Genomic DNA, 14994 nt, shown 5'->3' on the forward strand with positions numbered 1-14994 from the left:
AGATGCTCCAGACCTCTAATCATCCTTGTGGCCTCCTCTGAACCCTCTCCAACAGTTCCACAACTTTCTTGTATTGCGGGTCCCAGATCTGGACACAGTACTCCAGATGGGGCCTCACGAGGGCAGAGAGGGACAATGACTTCCCCGTCCCTGCTGGCCACCCCTCTTCTGCTGGAGCCCAGGATACCATTGGCCTTCTGAGCTGCAAGAGCACACTGCTGGCTCATGTTAAGTTTCTCACCCACCAGAACATCCAGGTCCTTCTCAGCAGGGCTAGTCTCAAGGACCTCTTCTCCCAGTCTGTATCTATGTCTGGGCTTCCTCTGGCCCAAGTGCAACACCTTACACTTTGCAGTGTTGAACCTCATTAGGTTCACCTGGGCCCACCTTTCAAGCCTGTCAAGGTCCATCTGGATGGCATCTTCTTTTTTCACCTCTACACTTGAAAGGACACCTTGGATTTTTATTTCACTTACAAGATTCACTCCAGTCTGTTTCATCTGTGCCAACCATTTCAGAATTAATAAACGCACTTCATTTGTCTCATCTGTTTCTTACAGAATTTATAAACATTTTACATGTTTCTGTGTAATTTCATCTTCCTCCATACTTTCTTTTGTGAGAGTCTTCTACTGGATGCAATATGTCAGATCTGATTTTAGGACTACCACCCCACTTTATTCCTATATATATTTTTAACCACACAAAAACAAACCAAATGAAACCAAACCAAAGAACATTATTAGAAACCTCAAACTAGCACCAGTTTCTTTTCTTATCATTTGCTTAAGTTGAAGCCTAAATAAAGCAAACGGTTTCTTACTCATCCATAGATTTGTTGCCTACTTTGTTCAGTGCTCCTCTCCCCCTTATCTTACCAGCTCCTAATACTGGAAGGCAAGCTTGCAATCATTACTATTGGTCTATTCTCAGAGCTCTCCTTAAGGTCTTGAACTTATTCAGGTTATACTCCACATGTGTGTCTGAGTTGTTCTGGAAAGCCCCTGATATTATTTAGGAAACCTCATATTTTTATTATACCATCTTTAGTTGGGTATGTAGAGGTAGATTGTGCTACCCTTTCCTGTATGAACTCCAAATCAATTTATTTTCTAAAGGGCCAACAAAAGGATTAGATGTCTCTGTTCTCTTTCTGCATTTGGCCTTAAATTATTCTTTGGACTTCTATTGTCTCACAAGATTATGTCAGTATAATTACATTTTCAGTGACAAAATGCTTATTGGAGTTACCAATTTTAAAATGTTCTATATGTGATACCTTAATTTTCCCTTTTTTACATCTCTTTATTTCTTGACTCACTACCTGTGCCTCTTGGTCATCATCATGACGTTTGCCTGGTTTGGCTTCCTTTGTCTTTCCTTCATACTTCAACTGTCTTACAGGTCTGAATCACTCTACTCTCAAAGGAAACTGAACAACAGATAGAGGTGAGGTTAATATCCATGCCATTTAACTTCATCTCAGGAAAAAGTTAGATATTTAGCCTAACTAAACTGTCTTACCTACCTCTGTCATTAACACAAAGAGAATGACACTTCCAGCCTGTAATATAATCTACACAAGTTTCTAACCTAGGTAGAATAAATCAGATTCTGAGGAGATTTTCTCTGGAGATCTTCAGCTCTTTCCTTTATTCTTGTGAGAGAATGGATACTGACTTTAACTAGATGCCTCCCATACAGATATCTGAATTTAGAAGAGGCAACACTTATGCTTCCCATTTTCCCTAAAATCTGACACTCAACAAAACTCACCCTATATAACAAGACACAAATACGTTCTTTCATGCATTTGAAATCTACTGCCTGTTGTTTGACAAAGGTTTTTAAAAAAGGTAGATGTTTGTGATGCCGTCTGCCAGCTGAACATCACCATTCATTAATTCACCTTTGGAGTTCTCATTCTTTTGCTCACTTCCAACCTCCCTCGCCTGTCTCTTGAAAACAGGGTATCTGGCAACAGAGTGCAAACATGAAATCTTGAAGAAGTCATGAAATAACATAGTGGGTGAACCAAAGTATGGAACAGAAAGGTACATAATAATCATTCTGCTTTCTTTTGTTAGGGATAAATCACAGTCACTGAGTTTTGCATCATTTGTGGTTATGGTAATATTATGTAGACTTGAAAAAACAACGGCTTTAGACAGCATGTGGAGCCACAGTTCCTGGCAGTTTGGGGTTTGATTGCTCTTAGATGCTAGCTGTGATGGATTAGATATGGACAGCAATGGTGTAATTTACCTGAGTGGGAGAAATGAGTTTCAGCATCTTGGAACAGAGAGGTCTTAAAGCACTCTACATTCTGAACAACTGTTTTAACAGTCTGCTTATATGTGGGTAACAGTTTTTAAATGAAAATTGCAATTCAGTTGTCCATAGGTGCTTTTCAATGTGTATAACCATCTGGGAGTTAGACCCTACCAGCAACCATGAACCACATAAAGGAAAAAACTCACAGTGATCAAGCGTCACAGACATGGGAAAGAAAGTCCTCACTTGTCATGATCACAGGCCTTACAGAGGTTACAGAATGAACAGCACCAGATATGGACACAAATTCTTCGCTCTTTCTCTTTACAGTGGATCTCCTCTAGAGCACTAAACATGGTGCCACTGGTGGAGCAATGCAGGTGTTTAAGAAAGGACTGTATGGTAATGCAGACATCTGTTTGGTTGGGTCTCATGAAGATCCATATAAGCTGCTTGGAACGCACAGCCAAGCCTTGAGCAAACATTACCCTGATGCAGGCAAGTGACATCTAGAGATTCAGTACATTGGACTGAGAAATATCCTTACCTCAGCAGCATTTGTTTATAACTCAGGCATAATGTATGATGCAGTTTCTGAGCCGTGTGATTTATCCAAACATCTAAAAGAAAGACATAACTTTGCCAGAAGCTTATTCTGGGGTGTCAAAGCAGATTCTTTTTTTTTTCATCAATGGCTGACAATCCTGGCTCCTTTGCTGAAGAGGCTGTCAGTGCTTTTCAGAACATGTGCTTAAAAAAAAATAAAATCTCTGCACTAGGGGAAATATCTTAAAAGCAGTTGTGGAGAATTTTCTCAGAGTCTTGAAAATAACATATATTGTGAAACACTGTTCACAAGGGCATTGAAAATCAGTGCTGCTCTGTATAGTATTTCTTGCAGAAAATCACACAATGTGATTACATACCTCTTGATAGGAGGTGTCAGCTCCTGTGTTACGGCCAAATTCTAACCTGGATAATTACCTTGTGCTTATCTAAATTCCCCTCACAATTTCAACTGAATAAGATCTATTGTTTTAGTTCACACCCTAAAATGCTGAAGTGCAGCATTACTGTACTTCTAACCAGAGAGGGCTGCATTTTGGTCATTACTTTTGTAAGAATTTTCACTTTCAGAATGTTGGGCAAATTGTCATTGCATAGAAACTTGTCCTAGAATTTTTTTCTAACATCAGAAATGGGAAGACTTGTAGCTAAAGGAAGCCACTATTAGGTAGAAAGCCTAAAAGGTTTGATGTCACTCAAGAAAAAAGAATTACATGCACACACACATCTAAGTCATAATTAATGTAATATATATCAGCATATATTCCGTACACACTCAGAATTGATCTTATTAAAAAATCTTCTTTTCTGAAGCAGAGTAAAAAGTATGAAAGAAATGTCCATGATTTCTCCCTCTCTCCATATTTACAGTTTATGTTTGAATAATTTGCCAAGCCTTCAGAGCCTTCTGCTGCTATACAATTGGCTAAATCAGAGCTGAACAGACAAAACAGGCAAGACCTATGCTTCATCAGCAGTCACGTCAATTAAAGCTTATATACTGTTGGGCTTAATCTAGAACTTCCTAAACTCAGCAGACATTTATGTTTATTAACTTGAATGCCAAGGCTACTGAGACACGTTTGTTTTCCTTCACCTTTATTTTTTAAAGAGAAAATATACTTCACAGAAGCTCCATTTGTGGTCATCACTTCAGTAAATGTAAGCATAAATCCTTCAGGCAAATGAGAAAGTTGATTTCTGAATGCAATTATTTTACTCTCATTAGGAAAAAAAAAAGGAAAAATGAGAAACAAAATCAGACAGTAAGCAACCTTATTTTTTCTAGTCACATCATGTACCCCGTGTTACGTCTTTTTCAGTCGGCCTGGTCTTCTGATATCTGGCAATAAATTCCCATTTATACATATTTCTGTGCTTTATCCCCTATCTTACAAATTCACAGTTAGTTTTCCTGTTCCAGTTCAGAAAGATCAGAGGTTAACAGATGAAAAAGATGTAGGGTAAAAAAGGCCATCAATCACGTAAATGAAAATCCTTATGGAAAAGGGTGGGCTTAAGGATGCAGAAGTAGCCTTTGCCTTGGCATTTCAGTGCTCTACTTTGGTTTTAGCCACTGCTTTCACATATTTTTGAACTATTGCTGTCTAGAGTCCTAGCTCTTAACCATTTTAATACAACCAGCTATTGAACTGATTTTAGTATCAAGCACAACATTTAAAGCATAAGAACAGGTGGGACATAGCACCAAGAATGTTCTAGAGAGTACAGTTTTCAGCTCAACAACTCATGTAAATGAAAAAGGGGGGGAAAAAGCATAAAACCACCACCTAGGCTTTCATTTAAGGCAAGTAGTCCAGATCTAGGCACCAAAAATTCTGGAAATTAAAGTCATGTTCTATCTGCTAGAAGGTACTAATTATAAAACAGATAACGTTAGTAATTTTAACACAATAGGAACAAATCCCAGAATTATGAGCTTAACCTGTAAAAGGACTGCTTCAGAGTTCAAAACACATGAACTTTCATCCTCACATAAGTTGTGGACACCACTGTTCTGGGACAGAATTTATCTTATGTGAACTTCATTTAGCTTAACTACATTACCCAAATCAAATTAAGTCAAGTCCCCAAAGACAAATTTAAAATTTTACACATATTCCTCACTTGACTTTGTTACACAGTTGAGTTTGTTAGTAATTAAATGCTGACAGGAACATCCAATTGAAATGCAAAGGACCAGAGTGTAAGTAACTACTGAATATGCAAAAAGAGGAAAACAAAGGGGGAAAAATACTATTTGGATAAATTTTTATACATCAATGTAGTAACAAATGAGCTAATCTATGAAGGCCATAGCCCTTTGACTCTTGCATAAATTAATAAACCTTTAATGATGTTTTGTGATCTCATATCACAAGCCCCCTTGTTTCTACCGAAAAAAGCCAACTGCAAGGGGTAGGTTTAGTTTCCAGGACACTTCTCCCTGAGATCATAGAATCATAGAATTGTAGGGGTTGGAAGGGACCTTGAGAGATCACCGGGTCCAACCCCCCTGCCAAAGCAGGTTCCCTATCTCATATCACTCAGATAGGCATCCAGACGAGACTTGAATACCTCCAGAGCAGGAGACTCCACCACCTCCCTGGGCAGCCTGTCCCAGGGCTCTGTCACCCTCACTGTGAAACAGTTTTTCCGCATGTTGGTGCGGAACTTCCTGTGCTCCAATTTGCAGCCATTGCCCCTTGTCCTATCTCCACAGATGACATGGCAATGCAGCCATGGAAAGGAACTTCTTGTCTATATGTAGTTTATTCTTAAAGGCTAATACAGAAGAGAGAAAGCAAAATGTCTTTCCAAAATACATGCCTACTGAGATTGTTCACAATCTGAATTGACCTATTTGTTTTTCCAGTACTAAAGGTCTTTTGTACATTTTCTGACCAAAGTGTAAATTTCTACAACGGAGTTTTGTTCCTCAAATCCTTTAAAAATAACAAAAATAACCCTCCCTGCTAGTCCCAATATTCCTATCTGGTCATTGGTTAGGTTCCAGACTCTTTTCCTTCACACACCTGACTGTGTGTAAAGAGACAAAGTTAACGATATTGCTACTAGGCCAAGTCAGGCGAATAATTTTATCTACATTCAGTTCGCCAGCTGTAACATATTTCTTTACCTTACTGGGAATATTATAAGGATAAATTAATTCAAAATCTGGAGATGCTGAGAATGCACAGCAATGAGTTCCAAAGAGAAAACAATTAAATAAAGCAGCTGAGTGTGTAAACCACCGCTGACCAGTGTTTCTTACACCACTCCACTACTGCCCCCGGACAGAAAATACAACTGGACAACAGGCAAAGAATTACATGTGCTATATACCCTTTGCTGCGCTTTACATTAAAACTCTTAAGCAAGTGTTCTCATTCCCACAGTCTCCATACGGTCGAAATGGTTTTGCACAATTCTTAATAACAGTTTCCTAACCAATGCAACCTGCTTGTCTATCCCAGAATGATGGGTGGGTTGTGATTTAGTAGTTATGGGTTTCAGCAGCACCTAAGTAAAACACTGTTTGTTGTTTATAGTTACTTTTCTGTTAAATGGAAAATTACACTCTCCAAAAAAAGACTAAGTTATTGGCATTATTCCAACATGGTACTGACTGACAAATGCCAATTTACTTGTCACCATATTCAGCATGCCAGTATTAACATTTTCCTAACTGATTTAGAGTTTTTCTCACATACCAAATTTTAATAGCACCTCCTTAGGGTTATGAACATGTATTTACTATGTGATAGGTTGAAAAAATAAAAGAAAATCCACATTTATTCATTATCGTCTATATAATTTACGTTGGGTAAACTGGAAAATGCTTTCAAGAATCAACTAACATGAAAAGCATATTTGATAAACATGAATCTTTTTTATAATTTATATTCTCTTTTTCCAGGTTTCTGCAATATGTTCTGACTTATATCAGAGTACATTATGATTTAAATATAAAGATTTTTTTAAAAATTAATCATAAATACTACACAAAGTGAGATCTAAAAGATCCTAAAAAGACAAGAGGACAATTAAATATATAACTGGAAAATGTGCAGAATCGTAGCTGTAAGCACAGAGAATCGAAAGCAGATATACTCTATTTCTGAGTTTCAGCAGTGGAAAAAAGGATTGGACGTGCACTCATATATTAACCTTTCTAACCTGTCAAAATCACACACTCAGTACACCAGACCCAGCAAGCAGTTACAGCCAAAACCTAACTGCCAATTTCTTTTGATTTAAGAATAGAAATTTAGAGGTCTCTTTTTAAATTTTATTTTTTCTTTAATGTGGAGAAATACACAACAGGTTTTAAAACTGAGGAAACCATAAAAGCAAAGGAAGAACAAAAGGACTTGCAGAAAGTGTATGCACTTGCATATTATCATTCTCTTGAGTGCTTCATAACTTGCAGTGGCTGAAATACTGATATTTGATTCATGCCTGGGAAGGGAATGAACACTTTCTTGTGTTTAGCTGGGTTTAGCAGTAATAACACACTGAGGTCTGTGGGCTTTACTTCAGCTTAGTGGAACACTTTGAATTAGCCACTGTCAAAACCACTTGATTGGCTGCTCAGTGTACCCTCGTACACAGCAGTGTGCAACCAGCCAATCACAATGCCGAATATTAACAAGGTCATGGTAGTGTAAGACACTCCTATAACTCAGAGATTACAAAAGACATTAAAATTCTGATACCCCATTCATAAGGAAAAGATTGTAATGAGAACAGAGAATGGCACAACATTAATTCATTGTGTGACAAAGAAAATAATGAGAATGGGAAATAGTACAAACATAACTCATTCTTGTTACAGCTTTAAGATTGTAATGTCATGGTTCATATCACATACTTAGGAAGAAAGGTATGGCAGGAGAAGAGTTGCAATATTAAGCATAGTTAATCTGAATGCACTACACATTATTATATATGCAATATAATAAAAATTTGAAACATTAGTTAGAAATGGATTGTTAAAATTGTTATAATTTCTCCATAAATTTTTGTTAACATTTTATTAATGCTGTTGATATGAAGGGTTGCAGTGTATATGTATACTTATTAACAGAACTGTCCTCACAATGTTTTTACTCATGTATATCTTTAGAAATCAATTACAATTAAAAATAAACATATTGAGGACAGTATCTGTGCCTTTCCTGATACACATTACGAATCTGCCAAGACAGAGGCAGTGATGTTTAGTCATTTTTTCTGCCACAGTGAAATGAAATAAAATCATGAAAAAGTGATGCATTAACCTCCCGAAATTATGGAATAATTTTAGTTATTGCTCATCTACTACTCAGCAATGTGCAATATCCTACCTAATGTAATTGAAGCATTTAACTGATAAGACATTAAAAATCTTTGACCACCTCAGAGTCTGCCAAAGCCCAAAACAACCTCTTTTATTCATCAGGCTCTATGCAAGATCACCAAATCAACGCATTTTATTTTTGTTTTAAAGGTAAGTCATTAACTTTGTGGTCATTTCTGTTAAATAAAACCAGAACCATTCTCAAAGACACTCCCAGTGTATTAAATTTCAATAAAGCAATAGTATCAGATGTTATCTGCTTACTTGCTTTGACACTGTTGTCTGGTTCTATGCATTGTCTCTGACCTTTGACTGGGCACATCCAAGACCAGCAGCGAGGACTTCAGCACAACTTTTGTAAAGTTTGTTTGATCTAAATTGAGCTCCAAATGTTTGTAGGGTTTCAAAAGATCACTTTCAAAGATCCATACCTAGTGCAGGGAATGAAGAACAACCTGTAACTGCTGTATACTTTTGCAATGCACAGGCTGTATTGAGTACATTCAAGATTAAATAACAACAATAATATTAACAACAATATTTCTTGGTTAGCCTTATATAAAGGTTTCTCAGAAGAAACTAAAAGAATTACCTTCTAGGTTATAGAGTAGATACTGCACTTGGAGCATCAGTGGGAAATCACTGCCATCTGAAGGATCTTGGTATCATAACCAAACACAGAACCTGAAAAGTATAGCAGAATTCCAGAAACTTTATCCAAGAGCATGCTTCATAAGAGACCTGACAAATCTTTAATAATCTAAGATCTCTTAAATTTTCCAACTCCACCCCTGTGTGCAAGTGTGTTGCTCTTGCTTTGGTTCTGTATTGTCATGGAATATGTAACTCCTTGCATGTTTGCAGAGATTGCATTTTACCAATTCTTATTTGTCAGCATTCATACTCCAAACATCTTAGTTCTACATTGAAATACGGTTTTGACCCCTTGACTATCCAATGGAAACTTCCACTCCACTTATTTACATATGAACGTATAATGTCAAGGGAAAGGTAGATGATTATTTGGTTTTATCACATAAATCAACTGCCAACAGGCAACTGAAAAGCAGATTTGTAACTTAAAGATGATATTTACATCGAAGGTCAGACAGGCAGCATTTTTAAGTGGTTCTAGAGGTGCTCTAGAACAGCTTCACCCTTCTTCCTTAACAGAGAAACTCCATTTCCCCACTGCTTCTATACATCGCAGAACCAAAGACAAACAGATGTTGGAAGACGAATGTAGAGGAAATATCAAAAATAATTTAATCTTGAATTAGAAAAAAAATACAATGAAAAGAACAGGTCTTAAATTGAAAGAAAATCTACATGTTTTCTGCTAAAAAGATTTTGAAATTAATCAACATCTAAATAGGATTGTTCATTGTTCATTCAATATTCATAATATTTCAATTAGATGTATTGTGATGAAAATAAAAGCTGCTTTCTTTTTTTCTGTCCTTCAATGTGAAAGCTATGATATTAACAATATTGTAAAATTTTGGATTAGACTTAGACCATTGATTTGCCCAGAAGACAATTGTTTCTCAAGAATCATAGTTCTATTTTCAGAATATTGGTTAAAATGTAAAGGAAATTGCTTTTGTGTGGTTACTGCTTTTTCTAGTCTAGGTGGATTAATTTGATCCTATATTTGTATGAATAAGTACGTTCCAAAAAGTGGAAAATATGTTTTTATAGTGTTAGTTACATTTTAGTATCCACATTACATCCGGGTGCGTTGTCAAAACGAGACAGGTGTAAAGACCATGAGCAAAGGAAAAAATGTGATTGTCTGAAGGATGTTATGACAGTTCTGTATGCATAATACATGCATCCCAGGAGGCAATTCTGCATCTGTTACATATATTTATGTATTTTTACTTGTACTTTTGGAGATATTTAAGATTTATGTTGATAGATTCTTTCCCCTTAAAGACAATAAAGGAAAACATGTAACAAGGGTACAATTTTGTTAGGCAGTGAAGAGAGCAGGGTGTGAAAGTTGTACACGTGGTAGGCTCTGTGAAGGTTAAGAAATTTTTATTCTCAACATTTAGTAGCCTTTCTGTAGTGGCTTTCAAAATGCTTTCAAAACAAGCCTCTAATATATTTGATCTTTGTGCAGCTAAAGTATGTTTCTGTTCATTAGAATGACTGAGGGTAAGAAAACAATTGCTAGATGTTAAAGACTAACACAGAAATGATGAAGACATTTGTGAGTGAAAAGAAAAATCCTGAAGTCTCAGGGAATGAAGAAAGTGATGATAAATGAAAGCAACAACACAAGGGTAAAGAGACAGAAAAGATAAGATGGCTAAGGAGACAGTTTTATCCAACTAACTGTTTGAAGAAACAACACACTACACACTGTGTTGCACTGTAATGACATCTCCTGACCATTGAATTTTGTATGAAGAGATAGATGAGCCTTCTACCAGCTTCCATTACACAGCAGGTATTTTTTAGTCTCTGATACACAGGAGATTTGAAAAACAACCTTCTTCAGAAAATTCTTAGATAAATTCAGAGGACAAAGGATATTTCTGCTGTTAAATTTTGACTCTTTGAAAGTAAGTTCTGTACAGCCTTCTTTCAATGTTAGAAGAGCATCTGCAGAAAGAAACAAATAGAAAGGTGTGCCTCAAGGCATAAACCAGAAAGAAGCTCCAACTTTCATTTGTATGCAATTCTACAATTGTGTCTTATATGTTTTTTTGAAGTTTCTTTTAAAACATCTTCTATCAGTCACTGATGGAGAAAGGCTTTTACACCAGATGAACTGCTAATCTGCTATGTCAGTTATTACATATAAAGTTAAAAAAACCCCTAACATGTTAAAGACAGAAGTATGAAGCAATACTTGACAGTGAAAACATAAATTTAATGGATAATATATTCTACTTCCATCCATTTCAAAGCGATTCTCATTTAAGAAGAGCAGAAGAAATGGAGATCCTTTGAGGAATTTAAGACACCCCACAAAAGTTGGTAAAAAAGTTATTGCTACTAACTAGGTGATAAAAGTATATTTTCATATATTATTGATAAAAAACCCTCTAACAATTCGTATTTCCTTTAGCTGGAAAGAATAAGTCAGAAAGTTACCAAATTGTACCCCTGTTGACTAAATACAGTTCATAAAAGAGATCTACAGTATAGCATAAATCATAAATAATGTTATGCTGTCCCCATGAGACGAACCTTTGGGGAAGATGACTGACCTGGATAAAGAGGGAGCTTTTGATGGAACTCAGGAAAAGAAAAGGAAAGAGCTGGCAAAACAAGAAGAATACAGGGATCTTGTTAGGTCATGCAGATAGAAAATTAGAAAAGCAAAGCCCAGCTAGAAATCAGTCTGTCCACTGTTGTAAGAGATAACACAAAGTGTTTTTATAAATACATTAGCAACAAAAAGTGAGCTAAAGAGAATCTCCGTCCCTTACAGGATGTGAAGGGGACCATGGCCACCAAGAATGAGGAAAAGGCTAAGGTACTTAATACCTTCTTTGCCTCAGTCTTTATTAGCCAGACCAGTTGTCCACAGGGCATTCAGCCCCCTAAGCTGAAAGACAGGGATGGAGAGCAGAATGAAACTACCATAATCCAGGAGGAAGCAGTCTACAGCCTACTATGCCACCGGGATACTCACAAATCCATGGGGATGGATGGGATACACCCGAGTACTGAGGGAGCTGGCGGAGGAACTTGCCAAGCTCTATCATTTATCAACAGTCCTGGTTAACAGGTGAAATCCCAGACAACTGGAGGTTTGCCAATGAGATGCCCATCTACAAGATGCACCTATTTATCAAATTTCTTTGCCCTTAGTAAAATCAGTTCTACTAGGATGCTCAGGCATGTTTTAGCACAAGACCCAGAAGCCAGAAAGCTGGGTATTCTTACACAAAGTATTTTCAGCTAGTTTCCTTTTTCATTGGAATAAGAGTTTAGGTCACCTTAAGGTAACTGACCAATAGAAAAAAATAGAGCTTTGTAACGTTAAAGCTTTTCTGAACAGGTGGTTGGGTTTTGCTTTGGACATTCTACAGAAGAATAGTATTCTCTGAAGGTCCAACATATTTCATTGCAGGTAGGGCAAAAGATTAATTTTACCCAATTAAGTAGCTCCATAAGCAAATGCAAGTTACTTTGTGAATTCTGAAACTTTGATTTTTCTAGCATTCTTGCTAAAAATCTCTGTTCATCAGTAGAAGATAAATTAATGGGTTGCAGATGAAGACATCTATTTAAGATGTTTAAACCACACAATTAATTGGCATGTGAAAAATTAAAGAGTGAGTCAACTATAGAACATAAAAATGTATAAGCACATAAACTATAGCACGCTTTTCCATGGCTTAAGAGGCATCATGCCATCCACTTCATTAATCAAGGGTATGCCCCAGGTTTCAACACTTGATGATTTACAGTCATTCTCCATACATGCTCAACTATAAGAAGATGAAGTTCTCTCTACGTTGGAGCGATCATAAGACACAGATCTCAAATTTGAAACGCCAATTTTAATAAGCCACCTTGCTTTTTTTAGTGGTTTCATGGATTCTAATTATCCTAATCAAGAATAGGGCTGGTACTGCTGACACAGTTCAAGCTGCAGTTGAGAAAGATAATTCTAGTACTCAGAACTTTCTTATCTGTATTGTGGCCAATAGTGTTGATTATGATGGTTCTTTATGAAGGAAGGCACCTATTTAGAAAATAGATTGACACCACACCTGATTAGTAATCACTGCAATGTCCAGGAGACAGTGAACAGAAATAAATGACTCTGGCTTCCTGGTTTGAAATCTACTAGTGCCTCAGGGGTAAAAGGCTGTTTGAGGAAAAGCTGAACATAAGTAGAGAATTCTAGCAAGAAGGAGAGAAAAAGAACAGCAGAGAAGGGAAGAAGAAGGAGAAAGGATATAAAATCTTGCTCAAAAAATAATGTTATTTTTTTAATTAATGGGCCATGTATCACTTCCAAACTCTCACGTTCATGTTTGCACTGTAATGTGTTCAGAATACTTGAGGGGCAAAGTAAAGAAGTATTATTCATCCTCAGTGTCCATGGCAGGATAAGAACTGTGGCATACTATAATCAGGAGTAAGAGACCATGACATTGTGATACGCCATGGGTAGTTTCAATTTTGTTGTGTATAAAGTCCTACTGTGGTCTAGCTAACTCAGAGGCATAACATAATTCATCCATGACCTAAGCATATGCTTTATTTATCAGCCTATACACAATCCTGATAGTACTCTTTGTCTTCCTACAGAATCTGTACTGTTTTCTTTTCAATCCACTGTCAAGAGAGAGAACTGACCCAGAGGGATAGAGATCTCTCCTCTGGAGTTCCCCACTCATTGCGGCTGCCCAACTAAATAAGTCTATTTCCTTATGACCTGAGGCCATGTTAATGAGAAGTAACTCTTGTAATTAGAGACTCTGTGGTGGTCCAAACCACCATCGCTAACCAGCAGAGAGTATGAGCTACTGACCTTCAGATCCAAGTGGAGAATGTAATGCTGGTTCAAGTAGTGGACCTCGTGGTGCCCAGTGAGTGGAGGAGACTTGGCTGGGGCTTGTGCAAGCTGTGGCTGGTGGTGGACTACTTGGTGTGCACTGCCTCTGTCTTCAACATCGTTCTTATCAGCTTCAACCAGCTCATCTCTGTCACCAAAGCGGTGAGGGCTGGGCGAGTGAGGGGGCTGCAGGGGCTCCACAGCTGCCCTTTCAGGGAGGATGGGCTGCTTGGGGCACCTGGCTCTTGCACATCAATCAAACACCACAGGAGACAGGGGGACTGAGGCAGCTCCCCTGTGCCCTGGAAATATTTCTGGGGTGATTGGCTTTGGCAGACAAGACAATTGATTCTCACTTGAATATAGGAAGAGGTACTCTGGTTTAGAAACAGGTACAGTTAGTACATGCTGCTGTTGCAGCTAGAAGGGAACAAAGGTGCGCTTATTTCCTCACCAGCCACACTTGGATAAGCTTAAGTAGTATTACCCAGCTGAAGCAGATCATGTCCCTCAGAACATAGCAGCACACCTGCTGGAAACTGATAACCCAAGCCAGCCTAGCTGCATCCTAGCACAAAGGGATTTCCTTGAAATGGGTATCAACCCCTCAGGGAAAGTTAGATGTACACAGCTGTGATGGTTCCAGAGAGGCATTGCTGAAATCAAAAGAGCTTCATTTTCACCTGGACCATCCTACCTCAGAGTATTTTGGATGGAGAAGAAAAAAAAAATAAACCTGGTAATAGGTTTTACTCTTCTACACACATTTTTTGCTTGTTCTTCAGCCTCCTGTTCCACCCACATTTCCTTAAAACATGAATTCACCTTCATGGCTCAATTCCACTTGGAGGAAATGATAACGTTTTTGGCAAAGCCATTTTAGTGGCACCGTCCCAAATCTGACCCCAACTTCATCCCAGATTTCTGCATGAGAAATATTGTGACTGTTTGTGGAAGGATCACTTTTAAAAGGCCAAAGAAAAATTTGCTGTAACTCTCCACTATCCCTTTTCTTCCCATGTTCCTTCACAATCTTGTTGATCACATTCATCCCCACAGTTCTCAGCCGCTCACCTTCCTCCTGCGAGAGGCACTGGGGCGCCGGTAGCGCTTCCTGTCAGCGTTCTGCCCTGAGTTCAGCTGAGCCGCGGCACCGGATCGCAGCGAGTCGTGTCAGTGCCCCGCACTGGGCGCCACTGGTGGCGCATTGAAAGGCCCGGACTGCGATCGCGGTGGATCGAAGACACCTTTAGTAACAACTGAGCAAGCTTTTATCCCCTCT

The sequence above is a fragment of the Gallinula chloropus genome (assembly GCF_964237585.1).
Source record: "Gallinula chloropus genome assembly, chromosome: 25".
NCBI lineage: Eukaryota > Metazoa > Chordata > Aves > Gruiformes > Rallidae > Gallinula > Gallinula chloropus.